Source organism: Lycorma delicatula, chromosome 6, assembly GCF_047948215.1.
Source record: "Lycorma delicatula isolate Av1 chromosome 6, ASM4794821v1, whole genome shotgun sequence".
NCBI classification, from domain to species: domain Eukaryota; kingdom Metazoa; phylum Arthropoda; class Insecta; order Hemiptera; family Fulgoridae; genus Lycorma; species Lycorma delicatula.
This window is the reverse complement of record NC_134460.1, coordinates 466,317-485,544: the sequence shown is the minus strand read 5'-3', so window position 1 is coordinate 485,544 and position 19,228 is coordinate 466,317. Positions and strand designations below refer to the sequence as shown.

The following is a 19,228-nucleotide window of genomic DNA, read 5'->3' as shown; positions in this document are numbered from 1 at the left end:
TATAATATATTTAAAAATGTATTTTTTAAATGTATAATTAATAATTTTTTCACAAAAAAAACAAAAGGATTTGTAACTGACAGTTCGATTTGGTTCGCTTTTAATTTAAAAAAAATCTTAACTAGAATTCTACACAGAAGAATTGAGAGGAGAGTGGAAATAAGTGTTAGAAGAAGACAAATTTGGTTTCAAGAAAAGTATAGGGACAAGGGAAGCAATTTTAGGGCTCAGATTAATAGTAGAAGGAAGATTAAAGAAAAACAAACCGACATACTTGGCGTTTATAGACCTAGAAAAAGCATTCGATAACGTAGACTGGAATAAAATGTTCAGCATTTAAAAAAAATTAGGGTTCAAATACAGAGATAGAAGAACAATTGCTAACATTTACAGTAACCAAACAGCAACAGTAATAATCGAAGAACATAAGAAAAAAGCCGTAATAAGAAAGGGCGTCCGACAAGGATGTTCCCTATCCCCGTTACTTTTTAATCAATACATAGAACTAGCGGTTAACGATGTTAAAGAACAATTTAGATTCGGAGTTAACAGTACAAGATGAAAAGATAAAGATGATACGATACAGGAAAAAATCGGAAAAGTAAAAAATCAAAAAAGGGAAGAAGGAGAAAAAGGAAGAGGGAGGGAGAAAAAGGAAAGAGAAACCTTGAAAAGGAAAATGGAACGGGGTAAAATTAAAATTGGGAAGGGGGAAAGGAAAAGTTAAAGGGTGAAAGGGTAAAAAGGAAAGGTTAAATTTTGTGAATTTTGTTAATGCTTTATCTAACTTTCAATTGTGTTCATTTATATATATAAGGAACTATATAAGGAGCTGATATATATATATATAAATCTAGCGTATTGAAGCTTGCCGGGTGTCTGCTAGTTAAAATTAATACCTTATTTAAAATAGATAAATAATATTTCTTTTAATAATGCGTGATGGAAGATAAAAAAAAGTTCTTTGCGCGCGCGCTGTCTAGCCGGCTTTCGTTGTTTTGTAAACATTCCTCACTCCACCGTCTACGAACGTTCAAGGTTAACACAGAGTCTATTGCTTTTATAAATCTCTTACGCAATAGCAGGATTGAGTGTTATCTTATAAAACAATTAAATAAAGTCAAACGTTTTTGGATTAAATTGTTTTATTCATTGAGAGCCAAGTATTAATTAAAAACGACGAAATATATTTTTAAATATCTAAATAAAATAAAATTAGGCTTTACATGTATAATAAAGTGAATTAATAAATAGATCTACGGGTGTATGTACGCGCTTACACACCCATTAGATTTGGATATTGTAGACGGGCTGAACCGTGAAATATGGAGGTCGGCTAGATGCGATAACTTTGAAATTTAGAAATAATACTAATCGTTCATTACCTCCTTACGTACCATTCGCGGTTTCTATAATCTACATCATAAAAGATGCAGTTCTTTTATTTTTCTTCTTTTTGAAGATGACTGAAAGTCATTAGAGACTGCACTATTATATATTTCTTAGATTTTAACCGGGTATCGAATCTGGAACTTTTAGTCTAGCAAGTCTTTAATAGCATGGAAGTCATGTTACATCTAAAAAAGATTAATACTATTTTTTTTTTAATTCCTGATTTGATATTTAAAAATATAGTAACACTTAAAACAAAATTGTACATGCGCGCGCGTGCGGGTCCGTATTTACATGTACTATATCTTGAGCTTGATTACGTATATAAAATAATTATTATATGTAATTAAATAATAAGTAAAAATCTCGTTATAACCCCTTCGTGTATGGTTGGCGGTTGTAGTAATATGTCCATTTATAGATTAAGGGAAAATTTATTCTCTTTAATATTTTATCTAATTATAAGTTCGGCAAGATTGATAGTAAATTTTAAAAACAATTTAATATTAGACGGCGTGTAATGTTAAAAAAATTGATTGTGAATGAAACAGTTTGCGAACTAAATTTTAGATGGAATAATTTTTCATTATATTTTGTCTATCGATGACGTCATTCCGGAGTGGGGGGAAGAAGAGAAGCATTGTGTTGTGTAACTAAAGAAATTCACCGAGATGTTTTGTCTTGTAGTTAGTTATTGGCGGGAATTATCGGTAGATAGGCGACTGAATACGTAATGCAATTGCCTCCAGTTAACATTGTTTCTTAACCTAAGTTGTAACATCATCCAAATTTCATCTTTTTATTGAGATATTCTTTATTACTGATTAAGGTGAGTTTTATTTATTTTTTAAATATTAATACAATTTTTGAAACAATAATTTGCAGTTGTTTTATTCTTTGTTTGTATTACAAATTACTTATTAGATTAAAAATGTTAAATTCCAGTTAATGCCGATTGATTTTTACAGAATAAATTAATAAAAATAAATAAATAAATTTGCTGTGTTTATCTCTTAATAATTTATCCAAGTAGTTTTAAACAATATCGAAAAAATAATAAAGAGAAACACAAGTTATATGTTCGGTTGTAATTTTAGGTTATTTGGCCATTATATATTTAACTAAACTAATATAAGCAAAATTTATTTCGTGAGTGATATACTAGATATATTTCGTTCTAGATATATTAAGTTTTAAGTCTGGTAATGAGAATGAATCGTGCTAACCAAGAATATAATTCGCATCTGTATCGTTATAATGAATATTCTGATTGACTCGAGCTCCTGGGTTCGAGACCCAAAATAGCTTACCGTTTCTTCACCGATCTTAGTTAATGTCGTTAAATATTCATAAATGAATGTATACTCGGGAATAACACGAAAATTTGGAAAAAATAATTTTTGATAGGAAAGAAAGCTACAAATAAACATTTTAATAAATTTGTAAAAATATTTTCAGAAATCTATCGGCGTATTTTTTATTTAACATATATATTTAACAATAATTAATCGTAAGAAAGGAAAAAAACATCGGTAGTGAATTTGTAGAAGGCGACCGATATTTGATAATTTATGTGAAGTTCTGAGTTCGACTCCTGGTATAATCGTGTATCATCTTAATAATTATGCGTACATAATATTTAAAGCAGAAATTATTCGTAAACAGTACGACATATATACAACAAACAGTTCATTACACATTTTTATATTTTTTTAAGCTAAATTTAAAAAAAAAATCACAAAATTGTTGAAAATGTATAGTCGATTGTTCTTTTAGAGGAACACTATTTTTAAGAAAAATTTAACGACCCTTCTTAGATCGATCGTATTTTCGAAATAAAATTCTATACGAGTAATTTTTTATAACTACAAACGCCGTTATAACTTTTCTTCTCGTCGGGAAAAATATTGGGATCAGAGGTTAAATTTTACGTAAATTTTTAATTTACAGTTTCCGTTTTTTTGTTTTAATTCCAACGAGAAATTTTTAAAGCTTTTTCACGGAAAGGCATTAATAAATTTAAAAAGCTTCGAAAACCTTAACGGTCAATTTTTTTATTACAAAGTTTTTGTAAAAATGCACTTTGAGTGAGAAAATTAAAAAAATACAAACATGTTTAAGTAGCCACCGCATACAGAGAGAGAGTGTGATGGAGGGGATGAGTTAGAGAGTGACTTAGAGAGAGAGGGGAGAGTGAGAGACACAGCTGGTAGAGAGAGCGAGGGTGATTGAGAGAGGGCTGATAGGGGGATCAACGATGGAGAGGAAGTGAGAGAGAGGATCTCTCTCTCTCTCTTCCTTCTCTCTTCTCTTCTAATACTATTACAAAGAATTAAACACGATTTAATTTTTTTTTTTTTTAATATATAAATATAAATAATAAAATAATAATATGATTCATTATTAGATTAAAAAAAAAAATAATAATAAAAATTTTATTAAAAATGTTAAGTACTCGAATCGGTGATACATAAGCGGTTGGCGCTGTGGAAATGAAAAAAATTGTAGATACTTAGTATGTTTTCAATACGAGTAAAATAAATTAATAATTATTAAAATATTTTAAATAATTTATTAATTTTAACTAGCAGAACCGGCAATTTCTTCACTACGCTAGATTTCAGTATATATATATATATATATAATTTCATGTAGACAATGTCATGTACCGCTTATTCTTCGCTCGTTAAAATACACGTGTAAGGTATTAGGGGGTCGAATTGTAAATATAACTGGAAAAATTTTATCTGCTATTAGCAATATTAGAATCTTTTTTTTTTTAAATTACTTTACAAAACGGATAAACTTTATCGTAATATTTAAAAAAAAATTATAAAAATTAAGGAAGAGATTATTATTATTTTAAATAAAATGTAGTAAATATAAAATAATCGACAAATTTTGATTTTATGTAATTATATCGAACGTCTATATAAGAAATATGGATATTAATTTTGTTACTCGACGACAACAATACACACACGTACGCACGCACACATGTAAGCAAGTTTACATCGCCTGATACTGTACTGTCCAACGGTAGCCAATCAGAGCGAAGGAAGCCAACTGTGTTTCTTAAACCCCCTTCCCCTCTACCGGTCATCGCATAGTCAGACTGAGAGATGCGTCACCCCCAAAAAATTAAACGAAAAAATAATTACCTCTAATATTTATTTCTCTTAGCTCGTCTGTCAGCATATTTTATAAATTATTGTTTTATTTTATCATTGGCCTTCGAACTACTGTTTTTTTTATTAAAGCATTTATTACCATAAAGAATTTACTTATTATATATATTTTTTTTATTAAACATTTCGCTTTTATCATAATCTGATTTTTTTAAAATCTAGCACAAATTATGTATTACAGTAAATAAAACTGTACTTTCAAAAGTAAATTGAACTACCATACCGGTATGAAGCTTTTTTGTTATTTAATAAAATCTAATGTTCCAGCTTGATAAAACTATGTGTATATGTTTTTATCAGTAATGCAAGAGTTCGCACGCATGCACACGCGCGCGCGAAAAAATGCACAAATCTCTTACTACATAATTACAATTTTTAATTTTTATTAAAATATTACATACGTTTACTTCTTAACAAATGTTACCGTTCGTAAATGGGGAAACATCAGAATTTTTAATTTACTAAATCACACGAATCATTTATCGGTACAAAACAAAAATTCACATATTACTATTTAAATTCATATTTTAATTTAAGCACGCTTTTTAAAAAATCTGCCTAAAAGGATTAATATTTGAATAGATGTCTAAATAAATATACACTTATACAGACTTTTGAGAACCTAATCGGCTCGAAGTGTAGTTATTTTAGCGTCGCGTTTAACACTGCTAATCGTCTATTTTTGTCGGTTGTAAACTATTCCTGCTACAGTGCGATATAGTTTCGTTCTTATAGATCTTATAGATCGCAAACAACAAACTGATTTGTAGAATTTAAAAATCTTCGTGAGAATAGCACACTTCGCAGCACTCGTGTTTCATTTGAACGCCAACCGGTACAAGATGATGAAAAAATCTTCAAGTAGTACAGTTTAGTTCTAAAACGAGCACGCGAAGAATTTCTACGCTACTCAATATTCTACAAAATACAGTATAGAGGATATTACACGCTCAAGGACTGAATCCTTGTCATGTCCAGTGTAATATGCTTAAGCATATTACGCTGCGACTTTTTCCAAGCTTAGAAAACCCTTAAATATTCAGTCTAAGAGTAATCTTTTTAGGTAGATTTCATAAGAAAGGTACATATTGTAGAGTACCATGATTCGATTTCCGGAAAATTTTGACATATCTTCGCGTTTCACATTCCCAAGTCCTAGTAAAGCCAGATATTTTTACACGGATTTGAATACTAGATCGTGGATACCGGTGTTCTTTGGTGGTTGGGTTTCAATTAACCGCACATCTCAAGAACGGTCGAACTGAGAATGTACAAGACTACACTTCATTTACACTCATTACTTATCATCCTCTGAAGAATTATCTTAACGGTAGTTACCGGAGGCTAAACAGGAAAAGGCTAAACATGGTGATTTTGGAGACCCCAAAATCACAATCAGCACAAAGTTTTATATATATATATGTATCACTTTCTTGTGTACACGATAACTGCTGTAATTTTGCGTCAATCACTTTCAAATTGTTCCCTAAATAAAAATCGGCCCAGAATCTCGGTCAAGTTCGTTAACGGCCAAAATCGGATCACTTGGGTGTTGATGTGGTGTCTTCTTCGAAAAAACAAATATGTAATAAAAAATATTACATTCTCTATTTAAAAATTAAATTATCTATTTCAAAAGTAAATCGATAAAACATTTCATTTAATAGAACGTAATAATATTAAAAATGCTTAAGTTATAAAAACAAAATTTATTTTAAAAAAAAATACGAATAATACACGTGTAATGACACGTTTGTAATAAATTATAATATGAAAAGAAGTTTAAATTTAATATTATATTATAATAGGACTAGGTTTGGGCAGCTTACACTTTAATAACGCATCATTTAATATTTAAATGACTTGAAAATAATGAGGTGATATTTAATAATTAAAGGTCCGATGTTTAATATAAACGAAGTGATGGATTTAAATGGACTTTTATTTAAAATCAGTAAAATATATATTTTTTCAAACCGAATGAATTATCTAGTTTTAAGGGGTTGTAAATGGGTAAAACACCCCAAATTACAAAATAGTTTATTTCATTATATTTTTGAACAATCTAATGTTTTAAGTAGATTTCATAAGAAAGCTATCTATTGTAATGGATATATGATTCGACTTCCGGAAAATTTCGAAATATCTGCGCATTTCACATTTCTCAAGTTTATAAATATATATATATATTTTTTGGTAAAAAAATATATCCTTTGAAAAAATGACGATTTTTCCTTCTTTCTCCCCCTGTCGTACATTTTGTTATTTTTATATAAAAATTAGTATCTCAAGTTCGGATAGACGAATCACATTAATATTTGATAAGCGTCTTGGTTATAAAGTTTTAAAATTATAAAAAAATCAAGAATGAAATACCTTTGCAAATTAAAAAAATGGCAGTCATACTTATTATTTTTCAATTCTTTTTATCTCCGTAAATATTAGCTTATCAAAATGTATGTTACTCGATAAAATATTAAGCTTCTTATTTTAAAGAAAGTGACATTTTATTTTTTTAAATCGGTTAATAAATAGCCGAATTATGGCAGAAAAATGATGTAATTTTGTATCTGTAATCTTGTTCTCCACTTTACGTTAAATTCGATTAAATATTAATTTTTTATTTGTTTATTGTTAATTCTAGTATTGTAAATTAGTATCAAATTAACTAATAATTTTCTCACAATAAGATTTAATTCTTATTATTAGGGACAAGGGAAGCAAAAAAAGTTAGGGTTCAAATACAGAGATAGAAGAATAATTGCTAACATTTACAGGAACTAAACAGCAACAGTAATAATTGAAAAACATAAGAAAGAAGCCGTAATAAAAAAGGGAGTCCGACAAGGAATGTTCCCTATCTCTATCTTTACATAGAACTAGCAGTTAATGATGTTAAAGAACAATTTAGATTCGGAGTAACAGTACAAGGTGAAAAGATAAAGATGCTACGATTTGCTGATGATATAGTTATTCTAGCCGAGAGTAAAAAGGATTTAGAAGAAACAATGAATGGCACGGATGAAGTCCTACGCAAGAACTATCACATGAAAATAAACAAGAACAAAACGAAGGTAATGAAACGTAGTAGAAATAACAAAGATGGACCACTGAATGTGAAAATAGGAGGAGAAAAGATTACGGAGGTAGAAGAATTTTGTTATTTGGGAAGTAGAATTACTAAAGATGGACGAAGCAGGAGTTATATAATATGCCGAATAGCACAAGCGAAACGAGCCTTTCAGTAAGAAATAGAATTTGTTTACATCAAAAATTAATTTAAATGTCAGGAAAAAATTTTTGAAAGTGTATGTTTGGAGCGTCGCTTTATACGGAAGTGAAACTTGGACGATCGGAGTACCTGAGAAGAAAAGATTAGAAGCTTTTGAAATGCGGTGCTATAGGAGAATGTTAAAAATCAGACGGGTGGATAAAGTGACAAATGAAGAGGTATTGCGGCAAATAGATGAAGAAAGAAGCATTTGGAAAAATATAGTTGAAAGAAGAGACAGACTTATAAGGCCACATACTAAGGTATCCTGGAATAGTCGCTTTAATATTGGAAGGACAGGTGGAAGGAAAAAATTGTATAGGCAGGCCACGTTTGGAATATGTAAAACAAATTGTTAGGGATGTAGGGGGTATACCGAAATGAAACGACTAGCACTAGATAGGGAATCTTGGAGAGCTGCATCAAACCAGTCAAATGACTGAAGACAAAAAAAAACATATTTTAAGGCTTTTTACAAAAAATTATTTAAACTTTCAAAATTAATGTCTCCACCAATAGTACATTATGGGGCCTGGTGCATATCATTTTTTTTGCATCTTATAAAATTATTATCTATTTTTATAAGTTCGATGTTTATTTCTTTGTTAACCCCTACAGGCTCATGCCCAAAATTTAAATTATTGTTTTTTTTTTTTTTTAAATATGACAGTGAGGTAGATAAATATTTTCGTACGTAAAAAATTAACGGGATTCGTATCAAGAACCTTTCGGATATAAGTCAGTTACGTGATACATTTAATCTGATAAAGTAAAATGAAATGTACATTTTTTGTCAACCATAACGGTAGTACTAAAAAAATAACCGGAAAATTGTATCCTGTTGCCATTGTAAAACGTATTATCTGTTGTCTGTTAGTTAAGCGCCTCAATTGACCTGACAGTTTCTAATGCAGTAAATTTTCTGTAAAAAAAATAATTTTCCCTTACATTTTTGGGTCGATGAAATCAAAAGAATGGATCTGCGATGTACAAAAAATATTTCGTTAAATTTTGAGTCTGTTGCGTAATTAAAGAATAATGGAGGACGCGCCCGCGCACACACATTATATTTTTATTTAACTCTTACTCATATAGATGTTGTCAATTCGAGTAAAATAAATTAATATAAAAAAGAACCGGTTATAAAAATTAGTTTAATTTAGTGCGAGATAACTTTGTAAATCATACAGCAATAATCGACGGAAGAGCTCGGCGACATGTTGTCTACAATCCTGTTGCTATGAGAGGTTATTAACCTTCTCTATCAAACAGCAGCTGTGTCCAAGGTTAAACTGCTGCTGCCCGTACACGCGCATGTGCGCGTGAAATACTTTTTCATAATTTATTTTCTCTGGCAGTTGAAGATATTGTTGTTTGTCTAGACGCTCCCCACCACTGCGGTAGTGTAGTGGTGGGGAGCGACAGAAAAATTACTTGGACAGAATGAGATTGTGAAATGTAACGGTCAGTCCGGGTTTGTTAGAAAAGATTACAGATGGCGTCCGGTACGCAGTTCAATTTTGATCCTTGCGTCTGCGGTCACTCTTGATTTATTATCAACTATTATTATTTCTTATACATTGTTTTAGATAGGTGACATTCATTATCGGTTGAGGTAAGATGTTTTTTATATTATTTTAATATAATTTAAAATAAGTGTACTTTCTGTTCATCTTTCAGCTCATCTAATATTTGTTAGAACTATTAATATATGAATTTTCACCTTTCCTTTAAAATGCTGAAAAGATAATATTACTAAATTCTATATGTGTTCTAGTTAGACAACATATTTAAAAATGTGCATTGTGAAATGTAATTTATATATTTAAAAATGTAAACTTAATTAAAAGCATAAAACTATTGTAACACAGTGTAATGATTAATTCAAAGTAAATAAAGGAAGTGATTAACAATACTTGGTTATCCGGCAGTTACTTAATGTATACAGTTTACGCGACTAACGATTTACTCTGCAGTTGGCATTTTTGCACATTATTTTTGGTACTCCGGTTTTGCAATTTCACATAAAATAATGCTATTTTTTATTTATTTATTATTTTTACATATATATTTTATTACGACTAATGATGTCCTAGTATATATATATAATAAACGGTAATTTTTGATGCAAAACATATGTTATTATGTATACTTTCTTTTTCGTGTTTTAGCCTCCGGTAATTACCGTTCAGATAATACTTCAGAGGATGAATGAGGATTATATGTATATTTTTATTTATTTATTATAATAAGATACTGTAGATTACGTATAGGGAATTATGATAATTTAATTTAAATATTATTTAATCTTATTACATTAACAAAAAAGGGTGGTAATTATAGAAAAGCCGTTTCAATGGAACAGCTGGAGATTACAAGGAGAGGCGGTTGCTAGGGCCTGCAGACCCTGCAGCCCTAACAACCGACCAAGACGGTCTGCAGCGAGGTGCGCAGAGTAGCAGTGCGCATCACGTTATCCCCTCCGCGCCAATAATAACAGAGTAAGAATGTGCGTCTAGCCCGGCCTCAACCTCACACCAACGCACACACTCTCCCGATTACTGAGTTTACAGAAAGCATATTTACAATAGAAATACGCGCGCACACAAACACACACAGAGAGAGAGAGAGAGAGTGAGTGAATATGACAACAGAGTACATATGTACACTATATATATATATATATATATATACATTATATGTATATACATATATATACATTAACACATACACGCGCACGCACAGACACAGATAGAGAGAGAGACATTGGCAATTGACTATTTAATGTACACATACACACCCACACACACACTTGCTCTCGCGACAGAGCGAGCCTGTCTGTCTTGCCGGCTGAGAATTCTTTTTTAGTTCATCATTCCTGACCCTATCTTGGGCGAATCTCGTTTTTAGTCGTGAACGGTTTCTCCGTCATAATGCATATATCGGGTATACGGAAACGCTGTAAGTTTGGATTTCGCCTGAGACAACGTGAAATCGGATTTCGTACTTGAATTTCCGATAAACCGGCCGACCGATCGCTTTCAACAGTCTACCGTATTTTCAACTCGATCCTACTATCGGTTTCGGTTCAATTAACGGCACTGTTCTATACCGATAACGGTTAGAGATAATCCATTTATAGTTGAAAAATCGGATTTCCGAGCCGACTTTACCTACTGGGTAGCTTCCTTTTCTTACTCTGACGCTCGGTTCGTTCGTTTACGATTTTTTGATAAATCAGCCCTTAAGGCCGTTTTTCAAAACTTAACTGCCCGGACTCTCGTCGCGCGACAAAAACGTGCTTGCCGTCAAAAAATTCAGCAGAAAATCTAGTATTTTTTGGGTTTTTTTCGACTTTTTAACTGACGACAACGATTTTGGAAAAATCGCTTCGACGCGGTAAGGGCGATTTTCTAGGCTAAGGGAGCTTTTTTGCCGATTTTTCACCGCCAATAACTCGGCAACCGTTAGGCCTATCGATACGTGAAAAAATATGCCGTTCCGATTCGACTCGGCTTCCGAGGTCACTTTTCATTTGATGTGTAATATGTAGTATAAAGGTTGCCAGGTGGGAGAAAAAAGTGCCGGCGATTCAAAATAATTCTCCCTCTATCGCTCATAATAATAAAAAAAATAATTCTTTAAGTCAGTGTAAGTGAAGATTTTAAATTCCTTATTTATACGCGTTAAAAATATCACTAACCTTGAAAATATTGTCGGTAAAGATTGCTGTTTACCGTTAAAAAATTACTTTATATGAAATATTTTGGTCCTGCAATTCTGCGGGGGCGAATTTCGCTCGCGCTAGTATTTCGAGAACGGTAGCCGCTAGACGCGTGGGTTAGGACCGATCGATCCGGGCGATGGCAAAGTTCCTTTCGGGTTAAGAATTTTAAAATGGCGTTAAAAATGTTCTACGACGCGCCGTTTTCGAGGTACGCCCTTTTTTTTTTTTATTTAACAAAAGATATGTCCGAGCGATCTCGTTTCTTATGTATAATATAAATAAAATAACATCAGCTGTCAATAGCTAGCTATCACAACTATAAAAAATTAAAAATTATTTTGCAGCAAATCCAGTCTTTGTCCGGGAAAATTTTACTACAAACGGGATAATCGTGAAAAAAACACGTTCAAATTGGTTCTAGGGGTGAAAGGTTAAAGCGGCTATTGAATGTAATCGTTATACGCTACTTGTAATATAATATATTAACTCGAAACGATTGCGATCCTATACGAGTTTTCACTTCGGCCGTGCGGTGTGAAGCACACATTTTTTTTGTTAAAAATAACAATTTTTAGGCGAGAATTAAGGAAAAAAAATATTTTTTGAGTACGCTCGCTGACATCGAGAAATTAACAATAATGTTTTCATTATTTAAATAATAAATAATTGTCAGAATTACTGAATTTATTATTTAAATACTCAAAACATTACTGTGTTAATTAGGCAACGTTAGCGAGCGAAGCGAGCGTAGGTTAAGTTTGATTAAATTATATTTATAAAATAAATAAGTATAAATGGTTACATTGAGTGAATTTCCTAAGATATTCAAACTCGATTAGCGAGGAAAAATTATTTTTTTGTCATTTTAAAATTTTTTTATGCCCAAAATCAAGGAAATACAGGGGCTGTCATCATTAATGAACTTTTCATTGAAATAATTAATCATATAACCTTTCCTTAAATATATAAATTTGAAAAAATATGGTCAACTTTTTGACCTAAAACTCAGCTCTAGGCTAAGCTTGGTGGTATTAAATTGGTGACAGAAGTATGTCATAGATAACTTTTAATATAAAGTACTTAGTATTGTTTTATTATCATTGTCTAAGCAAAACGTTCAGTGTTTTAGGCTACAGAAGAAAGGCTTCATTATACATGGTAGGAATAAAGAAATATGAAACTGTTAGCAATTAGTTGTGGTTCCTTTATTATTACTTAATAGTGTAGGAACCACTTCAGGTTGGTAGATTTAAAATAAATTTCAGTAGTTACAACACAAAAAATGTAACAAATAGGTTTGTGGTGGTCCTTAGAACAATATTTTCTTTTTAATTTAAGCCAAAGCTTATGAAATTTCTGCTGTATGACATTTTTCAATTTGACTTGGTAGTATTTTGCATTTAGATGAATAAGTACTAAGTAATATCCAATTGAAAATTTTTTTTCTGATATTAATTTAGTAAGACATCTAATGAAAAGTGCTACTTAACTAATCATAGTTATATATGGTTGGTTTTTTTTTAGCTGGAGAAGGAAAATGAAACACAAAGACAGCTTTTAGAACATATTGTTGGTAAGCAAGGAGGTCTTGTTACTTCTGGTAATCACAAGAAAGTTCTAATTCTTCTAATGCTTCATCCAGATCACAGTCACCTACTAATGCTGATACGTAAGTTTAACAAAATTACCATTACTTTTTAACCAGTTTGGCACTGAGTGCCAAACAGCTTTTCTGTACACACTATACAGTCTTTTTTTGAGTAGCATAGCGTATTCACCATAAAGTTTCACTTATCAACAAGCTCATAGTTGTTTCATATTTCAACCTACTGTATCATATTACAGTATACCCTGCTATAACATGGTTATCAGGATTTACATGACACCTGTATAGGCTAACCACGTTATTTCAAGAAGTAAATTTTAAATCACAAAGGGATCGATTAAAAAAATAGTCATAAATCAAACAATAATGATTTAATACAAAAAGCCAATACAGTATAATATGTACATTGAAACAAGTTAAATGCAGAAGATACGTTAGTTTTTCTTTGTACTAGTTTTTAAAATAAGAAGTTATTGTTTTTTTCTTTTGCTGATGTATGTTTCTTCTTTATAATATATAACTTTACGCTTTGTAAATGTAATAAATGACAATCATCACTATCACTTTGTTGCTCCATCCATGTTATTACACTATTTATATTTTCCAGAACGTCTTTTATTGCAACACCTTCCCCTTCTTCCTACAACAAATTATAATTAGGTTGTAGAATGGAGTTTACAATTTCTTCATCTGTCATGTAATGGGCAACGGGTGTTTGTTTGTCTTCTTGAACCCACTCATTGAGATCACTTACAGGCAATTCTTGCTCGGTTGAATTTGACAATTCCTGAACATTTTCTGTTTCAATGTCTTCTGTATTACTCTGTGACAACATTGACCAACAATTTTTAATTGTAATAGAATTTACGTTATTCCATTCTGTTCCAGCACTGTATACAACACTTTTTAATGACACAGTTTTAAGAAATTCTTTTACTTGTAATTCTGAGTTAACGATAGCGTTCAGTAGGTCTCTGACACAGTAGATGTTCACAGTACTTACACAGTAGATGTTCTTGTGTAAAAATATTGCGATTATTTTCCCATCTTTAGATTTCAGCAAGTCAGTAGGTGGATGAACAGGGCAGTTGTCAAGAAGTAATAAAGCTTTTTCTTCCAATTTTCGAACTTGTTAATAATTTTTAACACAAGGCACAAATTCGTTATTAAACCATGTTAAAAAAATATTACACGTCATCTAAGCTTTTTACTTTTTTTAAAAATAACTGGTAATGCAATTTATCTTCTTTTTTCACCCAACCACGTATATTACCTTCAAACATATTAATATGTTTGAAGCAACATGGGCTGGTATATTTGCCAATGAGCAACGGCTTCAATTTATGTTTTTCTAACTTATTGGCACACAAAAAAAATTTACCCTTTCTTTGTTCATTTCATATCAGACTTATTTGGTGCCTGCTTTGCATCTAATGTTTTTGTTGGCAATAGTTTATAATATAAAGCAGTTTTATCACAATTATACAACTGTTCATTACTGAAGTTATTCTCTTCTATAACCGATTGTAATATTGTTTGTGAAAAATGTTCGGCTGCTGTCGCATCTGCTGAACAAGATTCTCTTTCGATGTTTACTTGGCCTATGCCATAGTTGATTCCATCGCGATAATCAACTGCTAGAAGCACCGAATTCTTCTCCATTGTTAATTTGTTCATGAAAATTTAATGCCTGAGCTTGAAGTATTGGCCCTGATAGCGGCACTCCTTCACTCTGTTTTTGCAAAAACCAATGGTACATACAGTTATCTACAACATTAACATCACAGAGTCTAATCTTTTTGTGATCAAGTCCAACTGTTTCATCTACTGATTCAATAAAAGAATGCAATTTATCTTCTTTTTTCACCCAACCACGTATATTACCTTCAGGCACACCGAATTCCTGGGATAAACTGGCTTTTGAACGACCTGCCTTAACCTTTTCAATAATTTCTAATTTTTCCTTTAAAGAATATGTTTTTTGTTTAGATGACATGTTAGACAAATATGAACGAAAACAAACACTACAAAATTCAATAAATTTACTAACGTAACGATACTGATAAACACAATAAAAGCAGCTCTGAATAAATCACAATACATAATTACATTCAGATACCGTATACTGTGCCCCTTGTACAGGCAGCACATTGATGGTCTTATTGCTGTTACAGGAAATGAGTCATGTGCAGTATATCATAACAATTTGCCTTATTGCTGTATTAGAATCATTGTTTGGTTTTATTGAATCGTGTTTTTGGAAATTCCAGGGCTTTAAAATTGTTTGTAATTAATTGACACAAGTTATATTAAAAGTGTATTGTTGACAATTTTAAAGGATTTATGGTGGGTTTTACACCAATATTGAATACAGTGGTAGGGTGACTAGTAGTATTTCTTCATCCTATTTAATCTTTTCAGATATTTTTTGGGGGAAGGTTATAATTCGTATTATATCTGTATCTGCGGTGTATTGAGCCACATTATAGCAGGGCTGTACTGTATTTTGGACATCAAAAGAATCCTCTTTCCAGATGTGTGATGAGTATATAAAAAATTTCTTATTATTTGCAAAAACCAAAATTTTAGTCTCATGTTTTATTATTTGATCAGAAACATTTTGCTTTTATTATCATGTATTCAGTTATATATTTATATATTGACTATGGATCGGTTAAAAATATCTTGTATGAGCATTTGCAGTGAGGCGTCCTACTTTCCCCTCCATCTCCCTTCTATAAGTAAGTGTATTTTTCTTCTGTCCTTATTTTTTTTTTTTTATGCTTAGGTGTAATTCTAAAAATTAAATTTTAATGTTAGATGGATTAATTTTGTACTAGACCCGGGTGATCATTACCAAACCATTTGAATGTAAAATTCACAAATAGTTTATGACAGATACCATTAAAAGAGGTGAAAGCTTACAAGATATGGGTATCCTGTAATGCACCAATGAAACATAAATACTGGATAATCTTATAACACGTAAAAATTACATGTATTATTCCATTCAGCATGTTAAAATAGAAATTAAATATTTGTTATGTCATCAAGGAAAGGTGTTTGTAAAATTGTACTATTGTTGAATAATTTCTTTTACCAGCCTAATGTGGCTCGTATTTCCACTTATTTTTGTTAATTTTTTTTTGGTATCAGTCATGTGAGTGGTTTGATGCTTCATTTTTTCTAATTTTTGCCAGTCTCTTAGCTTCAAAATATCTTCTTAATTTTACGTACTCTATTATCTATTTCATATATTCTTTGTTGTTTTCCTTCACTACGCTCTATACTTCTTTGTAAAACAATATTCACTTACCCTGGATGCCTTATATATGGCTCCCTGCATTTGATTATATACATATTTACATGTAAGAGAAAAATTACATTATCTTTTTAAAAAAAGACTGCATGATCCTAAAATTTAGGTTTTAATTTAGGTAAAATCATTGTCAGTATAGGGTTAAAAAAGTTGCTAAATTTTTTCTTTAGACGTTAAAATGATGAAAAAAAGAATTTATCATCAATTAAAGTACTTCTTGTTTTTTTTTTTTCATTTCATTTCACTTCTCTTCATATGGGGTGCGCACTGTTTATTATGTAACTTTTATATTTGACATAGGTATGAATTTATGTTTACAACAGTGTGTAGAAAAATGAAAAAAAAAAATGGTGTAATAGTATAGGGCAGTGATTCTCAAGGTTTTTAGCTCCACAACCCCCAAAAAGAAAACAAAAATATATTTAAATATTTTGCGACTCCCAACCTCAACCCAATGAAGCCTTCCTTTTTCCTGTTTAGCCTCCGGGAATTACCATTCAGTTATTACTTTAGAGGATGAATGAGGATGATATGTATGAGTGTGTAAATGAAGTGTAGTCTTGTACAGTAGTCCAGTACAAACAAATGCCATTCTCAATGTTTTTACAGAATAATGGGTATTTGATGTTGGCTTAGTTAGCTGATGTATTTTCACATTTAAATGACTTTAATGTGAATTTACAATAATGTGATAAAAAAATTTTATTAATCACAATGTTCATGCTTTTGTTACAAAGCTTGACATCTGGATTATTAGCCTTCAAAGCAAACATTTTTATATGTTTCCACTAGCTAACGATTATATTAAAAAAAAATCTGGGTGAAGAAGACACTATTATTCACCATAGTTTGGCTAGCATGAAGATGTATTTGTATAAGCTAAAACTTCAGTTGGCATAGTACTTTCCACAAGATAAAAATGATTTTTTGAAGAGATGGGGACTGAATCCATTTAGTGAAAACGTTATGAGATGTGCGGTTAATTGAAACCCAACCACCAAAGAATACCGATATCCATGATCTAGTATTCAAATCCATATAAAAATAACCGACTTTACTAGGACTTGAACACTGGAACTCTCCAGTGTTCTCCAAATCAGTTGATTTGGGAAGACGCGTTCACCACTAGACCAAGCTGGTGGGTTAACCCAATGAAGTCTAGTTAAAATTAAGCTGTGTTGATAGCGACAGGTATGAACATGCATGTATGAAGTGTACAAACATGAGCAGGAACCTGTTGGAACAGGTTCCAACTTGATATGTATGTGCTTCATGTAATTTGGTCTGCATGCATAATGTTTGCTGTGGGAGTGTCATATTTAAACATGCATATGATACGTTTGAACATGTGCCCTCAGCAGCATAAAAGAGGCATAAGGGATTGCAGACTGCCAGTTTAGTTTGAATGCATAGCATGCGTCTGAGTGTAATTTCATTAAAAATAATAATTGAGATTTTGTTTTTTTTTACGGTGCAGTCAAATGATGTAACTGCGTTTTTTCTATTAGATTCTTGTGCAAAATGGACAAATTTCTGAAATGGATAAATAGAAAAAATGAAGTGAGCAATTTATATCCAGTGAATTGATTGCTAAAAAGATAAGATTGTACAGTGACATTTAAATTATTATTATATCTTATTGGATGGAGAGCCATAGTACATTGTTTGCTTTGTTCCTCTCCGATGAAAGCATGCAAACTTTAAAATTAATTCAGCACTTAGAAACTAAATATCTGGGTCATAAATTCCCTTGAAATTTTTCAAAAGAAAATTGCATACTTTGAGAAATATACAAGCTTCTATTTGTATATGAAGCCATACTGACAAAAGTATGGCATCTATACTGATAAAAGAGACAGTTGAAGCATCTTTTCTCATAACATTAAGAATAGATAAGTCGTCCAAACCCCCATACGATGACAGGAAACCTCATACTGCCTGATGCAATTGGTATGGTCAGTGTTTTAATAGGCTTGAAAGAAGCAAAAAAATTGAAAAGATTCTGCATTCTAATGACAGTTTCAAAGAAAATTTATCAAGTGAATTTTTTAGTATCCAGTTTGATGAATTAACAGATGTAGCAAACATTTCTCAGTTCTTATTTTTTGTGAGATATGAATGTGATTTGGACAGATCAGTCAAAGAAAATATGTTGTTTTGCAAATCAATTCTTGGTCATGCAACAGGAAAACTTTTTGATGTTTTTTGTGAAGTTACTAAAAACTATAACATAGATTGGACAAAATTAATTGCATTATTTAGTGATGATACAAAAACAGTAACAGGAAAACACAGTGAATTTCTAAAAAATTAAAAAAAAAAAATCACCTTATAATAAGGGTGGAATGGATGCACTCTGTTTCTTTCACAGACATTCTCTTGCCACAAAAAGTATGCTGGGAAACCTCAAAAAAATTCATTGTAAAGCTGTAAAAATGGTTAATTCCATCATTAAAAGTCAACCATTACGAAATAGGCTGTTTGCTAGACTGCAATGAAATGGGCGAAAATAAAATATTTCTTCTTTTCCATACAGAATTCTGATGGTTATCACAGGGAAAAGTGTTAACCCAGTAATTTGAATTGTGAGATGAATTAATAATATATATCAAGTACAAACAAATGCCATTCTCTTTGTTTTTACAGAATAATGAGTATTTGATGTTGTTGGCTTACTTAGATGATGTATTTTCACATTTAAATGACTTTAATGTGAATTTACAAT

The 19,228-nt window shown here is 31.1% G+C and overlaps 1 protein-coding gene across 3 annotated transcripts in view; it reads left to right on the top strand.

Moving 5' to 3' along the window:
* The first annotated feature begins 2,112 nt into the window (after positions 1-2,112).
* The window catches only part of LOC142325989 (uncharacterized), a 94,939-nt gene continuing 77,823 nt past the window's right edge, over positions 2,113-19,228 (top strand). Inside the window, exons 1-2 of one of the 3 annotated variants that reach the window (XM_075368022.1) lie at positions 9,413-9,466; positions 13,103-13,247. The gene's annotated coding sequence lies outside the window, so the exon portion shown is untranslated. Of the gene's footprint in view, positions 2,222-9,412; positions 9,467-13,102; positions 13,248-19,228 lie in introns of those variants that run through there. The other 2 variants (XM_075368023.1, XM_075368024.1) reach the window with 2 other exon arrangements.